The sequence below is a fragment of the Hippopotamus amphibius genome, chromosome X (assembly GCF_030028045.1).
Source record: "Hippopotamus amphibius kiboko isolate mHipAmp2 chromosome X, mHipAmp2.hap2, whole genome shotgun sequence".
In the NCBI taxonomy this organism is placed as follows: Eukaryota; Metazoa; Chordata; class Mammalia; order Artiodactyla; family Hippopotamidae; genus Hippopotamus; species Hippopotamus amphibius.
Genome location: NC_080203.1, coordinates 111,349,769 through 111,358,037, shown reverse-complemented (window position 1 = coordinate 111,358,037; position 8,269 = coordinate 111,349,769). Strand labels below are relative to the sequence as shown.

The 8,269-nt window shown below is 31.9% G+C and overlaps 1 non-coding gene across 1 annotated transcript; it reads left to right on the top strand.

The window, feature by feature from the left end:
* The first annotated feature begins 4,549 nt into the window (after window positions 1–4,549).
* Window positions 4,550–4,656, top strand: LOC130842830 (U6 spliceosomal RNA). Its single transcript, XR_009050603.1, has one exon. It is a non-coding gene; the product is annotated as a U6 spliceosomal RNA (small nuclear RNA).
* The last annotated feature ends 3,613 nt before the right edge of the window (window positions 4,657–8,269 follow it).

Here is an 8,269-nt window from a genome sequence, read left to right as displayed (position 1 = left end):
ATCTACTAGTCTCATTAAAGTGAGTATCGTGGTAAGTTTCAAAAATCAGGATTCCACTTTTATCACTTGCCCCACAGTCTCAATTAAGTTATCTTGCCTCAGTTTCTAGGGCAACTGAAAAGGTATCAAATTGCAGTGGTTGAGGACAATATAGTTCATTATAGTTGAACCTCTAAGATCTGGCACACTAGATGGTAAAGGAGAAATGCAGTGAAATATTTTTTTTTATCATGAGGGAATAGAAAATATACCAACTGCTGCAGTAAAATAAAGCTTATTCTGGTGCTGGCTGTTAATGACATTATATCAGTGGCTGGGAGACAGTATATAGTAAGTGTTAAGAAAGATAAAATTAGTGCCAAGGAGATGTGAGACTGGGTCCCAGTTATACTACTTATGTATTGTCTGGTTGTGGGCAACTTATTTATCCTCTCATAGTTTCAGTTATGTCTAGAATTGTGAGGAAAGTATGAAAGATTACATATAACATTCTTGCACATACAACACAGTCATTTTTATATTGTGGTGTTTAACTCTTTAGAAATGTTTGAAAAATTATACACCATGTACATTTTGACCAATATGTTTTGTACTGTGTTTATATATCTTTATTGAAACTTTCCCTTACAAACGAAATTTCAAATCTATGCCTGTCTTCCTTATAATATTATCATCAGTAATCTTACTCAAATATTACTTGATGATCAGTGAATAATATCATTCACATTTGCCCTTACCATTTTAAACTTGAATGATTCAGGAAGGAAAGAAACCCAAGTACATAAAAATACTTAATTTAGGAAGTAATAGAGTAGTGGCAAATAATTGATATATTTGTTACTCAAAAATAATTAATAACATTTAAATAAAATAATTAAATGGAGATAATTACCAGTAGAATATTAGGCCACATTTATTTTGATACTTACAGAAAGTAAAAGAAAGTTCATCCGTGTTGTTTATACGTTAAAAATGGAAATGTCATCTCTAAGTCAGTGTATTTTTATTCTGAAATATCTATATTATTTCAGTTTTTAATGTAAGTGTAATCTACTTGTTTTTTGATGGTGTAAGACCTAGTAGGCAATGAAGATAGACTGTGTCCTAATTCAGAATGACTAAATGTACTGTAATGATATTTTCAAACCAAAGACTAGAAAAGTATAAAATGGAATAATGTTAATATTTATTGTTTGCCAAGCACTATTCTAAGTACTTTCATTCTATTCTAAGTACTTTCATGTATGCTCTGATGGACCCTTCGAAACTGCACCATGAAGTAGGTACTATTATTGTTTACATTATACAGATGAGTAAACTGAAGCACAGATGAAATAATTTTCTCAAGGTCACAGGGCTGTTAAATGTTAGAGCCAGGAGGCGGACTTGGGCCATAGAGTCCAAATCAAGAACACCTGTCCATAATGGCTGTACTATAGCTACAAGAAATAAAATACTATAAAGAGTTCCCCCTGCAAGCTTTCATTTGCCTTCATTTACATTGAGACTGCATATAGATTAAATTATGTCAGGTGTCATTTTGCTCTTACATTTAACTAATATAAAAAACTTTGTTACTTTTGTATAGTGCCTTTTGTATAGATAACCCTGTTGACTTAGATATTTTCATGATCCGTATAGGTTCAAATTCTAAACAATTGATAGCTGTCAATTGCTCACAACCAGAAAAATGAAGTTGACATAGTATAAAAGTTGAATTTCAGTGTTACTTAGTTTATTTTTTAATTTAAATTTTTTTATTATTTAAGATTTTTATTGAAGTATGGTTGATTTACAATGTGTTAATTCTGTACAGCAAAGTGACTCGGTTTATATATACATGTGTGTGTGTGTATAAAAATAAGTAAATATGTAATTCTTTTTCATATTCTTTTCCGTTATGGTTTGTCACAGGATATTGAATTTAGTTCCCTGTGCTATACTGTACACCTTGTTGTGTATCCATCCTGTGTAATAATTTGCCTCTGCTAATCCCAAACTCCCATTCCTTCCCTCCCCTACCCTCCTTCCCCCTTTTCAGCCACAAGTCTGTTCTCTATATCTGTGAGTCTGTTTTTGTTTCATAGAAATGTTTATTTGTATCATATCTTAGATTCAACGTGTAGGTGATATAATAAGGTGTTTGTCTTTCTCTTTCCAACTTACTTCGCTTAGTGTGATAATCTCTAGGTCCATCCATGTTGCTGAAAATGACATTATTTCATTCTCTTTTGATGGCTGAGTACTATTTCATTGTATATATATACCACATGTTCTTTATCAGTTCATTCATTTAGGCTCTTTCCATGTCTTGACTATTGTAAATAGTACAGCTATGAACATGGGGTGCGTGTATCTTTTCGAATTATAGTTTTGTCTGGATATATGCCCAGGAGTGGGACTGCTGTATCATATGGCAACTGTATTTTTAGTTTTTTGAGAAACCTCCATACTGTTTCTCATAGTAGCTGTACTAATTTAAGTTCCCACCATCACTGTAAGAGGGTTCTGTTTTCTCCAGAGTCTCTCCAGCATTTGTTATTTGTAGACTTTTAAATGATGGCCATTCTGACCAGTGTGAGGTGATACCTCCTTGTGGCTTTGACTTGCATTTCTCTGATGATTAGTGATGTTGAGCATCTTTTCATGTGTTTGTTGGCCATCTGTATGTCTTCTTTGGAGAAATGTCTATTTAGGTCTTATGCCCATTTTTTGATTGGGTTATTTGTTTTTTTTTGTTGTTGACTTGTATGACCTGTTCATATATTTTGGAAATTAAGCCCTTATTGGTTGCATCATTTGCAAATATTTTGTCTCATTCCATAGGTTGTCTTTTCATTTTGTTTGTGGTTTCCTTTGCTCTGCAAAAGCTTGTAAGGTTGATTAGGTCCCATTTGCTTATTTTTGTTTTTATTTCTATTGCCTTGGAAGACTGACCTAAGAAAACATTGGTATGATTTATGTCAGAGAATGTTTTGCCTATGTTATCTTCTAGGAGTTTTATGGTATCATGTCATTTCATGTGGTATCATGTTAAAGTCTTTAAGCCATTTTGAGTTTATTTTTGTGCATGGTGTGAGGATGTGTTCTAACTTCGTTGATTTACATGCACCTGTCCAACTTTCCCAGCACCACTTGTTGAAGAGGCTATCTTTTTTCCCATTTCATATTCTTGCCATCTTTGTCGCAGATTAATTATTTCTGGGCTCTATATTCTGTTCCATTGATCCATATATTTGTTTTCATTCCAGTAACACACTGTTTTGATTACTGTAGCTTTGTAGTATTGTCTGAAGTCTGGGAGGGTTGTGCCTCCTGCTTTGTTCTTTTTCATCAGGATTGCTTTGGGAATTCTGGGTCTTTTATGGTTCCATATACATTTTAGGAATATTTGTTCTAGTTCTATAAAGAATGTAATGGGTAATTTGATGGGAATCACATCAAATCTGTAGATTGCTTTGGGTAGTATTCCCATTTTAACACTATTAATTCTTCCATTCCAAGCAGTGTTACTTATTTTAAAACCTTTGAAAATAGTTTCATATAGTTTCTTTCAACTTACAAGATTTGTGAACACTGATATGGCCTCAGAAAGCCAGGGGTTTGAATTCTAACTCTCTTCCATCTTTATTGCAATTTCCAGTATCATTTTACCTCTTCAGAATAAAAGAGAGGGAGAGAGATCTATATAATTTCTAAATTTTTTCTACAGCTGAGATTTTTGTGGTAATGTGTCTGACTGAATTGCTCCCACTTTAATTTCTTCAAGTATTATACATTTCTCAAAAAGGTCTTATAAATTTTGATGTTTCTGTGAACATATTCACACATTTACAGAATGCTTAAATTTTAACTTTTTGAATATATTTAAATTTTAATTTAAAAAAGATATCCTTTTCTGCCTATTAATTGTAGTGATCTGCAAAAAAAATTTACACCAAATCTGAATGTCTCACCCATCTTCCAACAAAAATATTTGAAATTTTAAAACATTAAAAAATATCTCACCATTCAACAGTAGGTCAACTTGTCATACTCATATTACTTCAACACATGCAGTCTCATCACCTTTCCCACAAAGATTGTGAGAAAACATCTTCAAAGGAAATGAGAAAGATTGTGAAGAAAGTAAATGTGCCTAGGAAGCCTAAAAATGCCTTTGCATAACAAGTAAAGTTGGAAGTGATAAAGCATATTGAAAGAAATGCAATAAAAACATAAGCATTTCCATTCACATATCCTTATTTACCTACATTTGTGTATTTTCTTGGTTTATTTATATTATAGTATATAGTTATTTTAGTGAAACTGCATTGTGTCGTTATATACCATGCTTAAATACTAATGAATGTAATTAACATTTTAAACATTAGCTTATTAATGATAAGTATATAATTGATTTTTAAATGCTGTATATTATGTGGCAGTCTTTGGTGGTTCATTATGTGGGTGTTAAGAAGTGTTTTGTGACATTTGAAAAAATCATTTGGGGCTTTTGAATGGTCTGAGTAGGTGTTACTGTTTTTATTATTTAAAATAATGAAGTATAGTACTCGATTCGGCAGCACATATAGTAAAATTGGAATGATATAGAGAAGATTAGCATGGCCCCTGTGCAAGGATGACACGCAAATTCGTGAAGTGTTCCATATTTTAAAAATAAAAATAAAATAAAATAAAATAAAATAATGAAGCATAGACTTCCACTGACCAACAATTTCTGTCCAAAAACGTGACAAGAATGAATTACTTTGGGATCATGTAAGATCCCTGTAATTGAAATGATCTCTTCATGTATGAGAGAGATTTTAACAATGAAATCAAGATACTAAACCCTAACTTCAATTTTGTGCTATTTTTTGTTGTTTTTCAAGATAAATTGTGTTTTTTCTTTCTTTCTTTTGTGATGGTTTGGAGAATAGTCAACTTGTGTGACATTCAGTTTGAATTTTTATTATAGCACTTCACGCATCTTAGACATTTATCTAATAAGCTAGGACTTCAAAAACATTAGATGGGTTCTTTTGGAATTGCTAACATCCAATTGAGTTTGATTTATAAGAATGATAATTTCATATAGTTTAACTGAGTTTTAAATTCTTATTGTTACTTTCCACCTGACATTTCATTTTTAGTCTCCATTAAATATAACTGAGATTTAAATACCTTTTTTATTTTCATTCTTCCTCTCTTTTAAAATATGTTTAACTTTTATTATATAATTTTATTATACATTTACTCTTGTTAAATATATAACCATTATTTGCATGTATGTTACCTATTCTTATGTATTTTACTGTTCTTATGTCTTTTACTGGTTTCAATGCTCATTCCTATTTTTTTCTACAAAGTCATCGTTAAATCATTAATTCTTTTTTTTCTTTTTAGTATATCAGTGATTTTTGTGGAGTGTGAATTTGAATGACAACTTTTCTGAGTCATTTAAATCTCATTATATGTGTCTTTTTATTTCCTATGCATGTGGTTAAAAACCTGGATGTAATATAAATTCTTGGATAATAACCTTCCCTTGTAGAATTCTATGGACATGTGTCCAAATTCATACTGGGAAAAGTAAGCTACATGGTGTCTGTGCTTTGTGCCTTAGGAATAAAGGAGAGGAAGTGATGAGTAGTAGAGGAGACCAATATTAATTTCTAGGATGATGAAGGAAAATGATAAAAGTGGTTAAAAAAAAGGTCTGTCAGGTAATAAGATTGGAACATAAATGTTGTTTACTATCTTTTTTTTTTTTGTTAGAGAGAAAATCTGTGGGTAAATATGATCAGCTCTTATAAAATTTACCTATATTTTCTCTTCAATGTTTGAAAAGAAACATGACAAGCAGCATATTTTAACTATAAAAGAATTCAAAAATCAGTTTTTGAATGGAAAAGTAAGGACAAATGAATAAACAAAAATCAGTCGTAATCTTATTACTCAGAGAGTTTGAAAATTGACTATTTTATATCTTTCTAAATCTTTGTATATTTTTCTCTTTTTAAAAAAATTTGGATCATTTAATGTAAACTATTCATATCCTTTTCTGTTTTACATGTCAGAGAGCTTTAATACAGTTAAATGTTTTAAGAACCTTGTTTATAATGGTACATAGAGTTTCATATTACTAATATAATTTTTATGCTTTTCCTTATAATAAATAATAATGTGATGAATATCCTCAATTATAAATCTTTGCATGAATCCCTAATTATGAGAAGGAAATTCTTTGGAATGTAGTTAATATCCTTAATTTTTGGTAAATATCCTTTTGCAAAAAGTGTACCAGTGTACACTCCCCAGTATCATAAGAGGGGATTTTATCCTATTATCCTCAATATAATTTTAGCTTTTGCCAATTAAGCAGTTAAAAACTAATATTTTGCTGTAATTCCTAATCACATGATTAATACTTCATTTGCATTGTACCATTCATGTTTAATGGAAATGTGTTTCTCTTGTATGGAATTCAGTTTTATGTTCTGTATGCATTTTTACCCATGCTTTTCTCATTGATTTCTAAGAATTGTTTATATTGCTATTTTAAGGACATTAACATTTTTTCCACCAAACTACTGAGATATCTTTATTATACAGATACGGTTGTAGGCAGTATAGGAATAAAATTAATTGCTAATAAGTCTGGGATTTGTTAAGGCCACTAATATTTTACATTCTTTAAATATTAAGATTTTCATCTTAGAAATGTTAAAGACAGAATATGCCTGTTGATATGGTGGTTTGCTTGTTTGTATTTTACTTTGCCTGAAATGCAGGATGCCTGTTCAGTTATGCGTCAAAGATTCTCTCTCTCTCATTTACTTATGCATTTATTTATATGGTAATCATTCAATCCTTATTTGCCTTCTGCAGAAACAATTCTGTGATATCTGTGTTGATTCATTGGCATCTATCCTGTAAATACATTCAGTTTTTAATATTAAAAATTATTCATTTGCTCTGCCTTTTCCTCAATTTCTGGATCACTGGTTTGATTTTCTGTGTTTTTTGTGACATGGGGAAGAGTTCGAGTCCACTACGAATACAATGAAAGTATTTCTTGTACATGCTCATTTGTACTTTTATTCTCACCGGGACCACATAGCAGGGCAAACACACCACAGTGAGAGTAATAGAAAACAGAACCTAAAGATAACTGTAACTGAAGTTTGGGGAGCTTTTTTCTTTGGGTGATTTTGTTACCCAAATGACTTTTCATTGCTCTCAAATTATTTGTGGTTGCTTTGGCACAGTATTTAAATACTCTGAAGTCTAAGCCTAAAATCTGTCTAGCCAGGTTTTGTTTTGTTTTGGCCTCTTACCTCTACAAGTGTTTACCTACTTTGGTTTCTTTCTTTATTTGGTTGCTCTGGGTGTTAGTTGCGGCTTGCGGGCTCCTTAGTTGCAGCTTGTCAGTTCCTTAGTTGTGGCATGCGAACTCTCAGTTGCGACATGTGTGTGGGATCTAGTTCCCTAACCAGGGATTGAACCCAGGCCCTCTGCACTGGGAGTGTGGGGCCATAACCACTGCGCCACCAGGTAGGTCTCCCTACTTTGGTTTCTAACCAACTGAATCATGCATTGTTCCTGTATTCCTAATGCGTGTCGTACTGTTTCAGTATACTCTTGCTTTTGTTTCTGGTGCTACTTAGATGTGAGACATCTAAATTGTACTTATTTTTTAGGTTTTATTCAAATTCCTCATTTTGAAATTAAGATAAACAGTTTAGCAGGGTACTATTTTGACATTCATTTTGAGCCCAACCTTATTCCTAACTTAATTCTTTTGGGGCTATTTAAAATCCACTCAAAGTTATCAAACCTTTTATTCCCTTAATACAGTTAATAATAGCTTAATAGGTAATGCTGATAGGGATTAACTAACAATTTAGTTATATTTAGTAAGCATAGGAGTCCTTTTTATTGCTATAACTAGAATAATAAAAATTGACTTTCCTCCTCCCAAGGCATATATTATCCTTGCATTAATTCCCGTGTATACACAAACACACACATATTTGTAATAGAGATACAGAAAATATTGAAATTATATCCACCTATTTAGATCAAGGTTATACACCCTCAGAGCTACTTATATTTTGAGCTTGTAGTTGTTCGCTGTGGTGAGCGGTCCTGTGCATTGTAGAATGATTGTTAGCCTTCCTGGCGTCTACCAACTAAATGCCAACAGCGCCTCCCACCCCACTTGTGACAACCAAAAATGTTTCCATGTTTTGCCAGATTTCCCCTGGGGAGTAAAATTGTCACC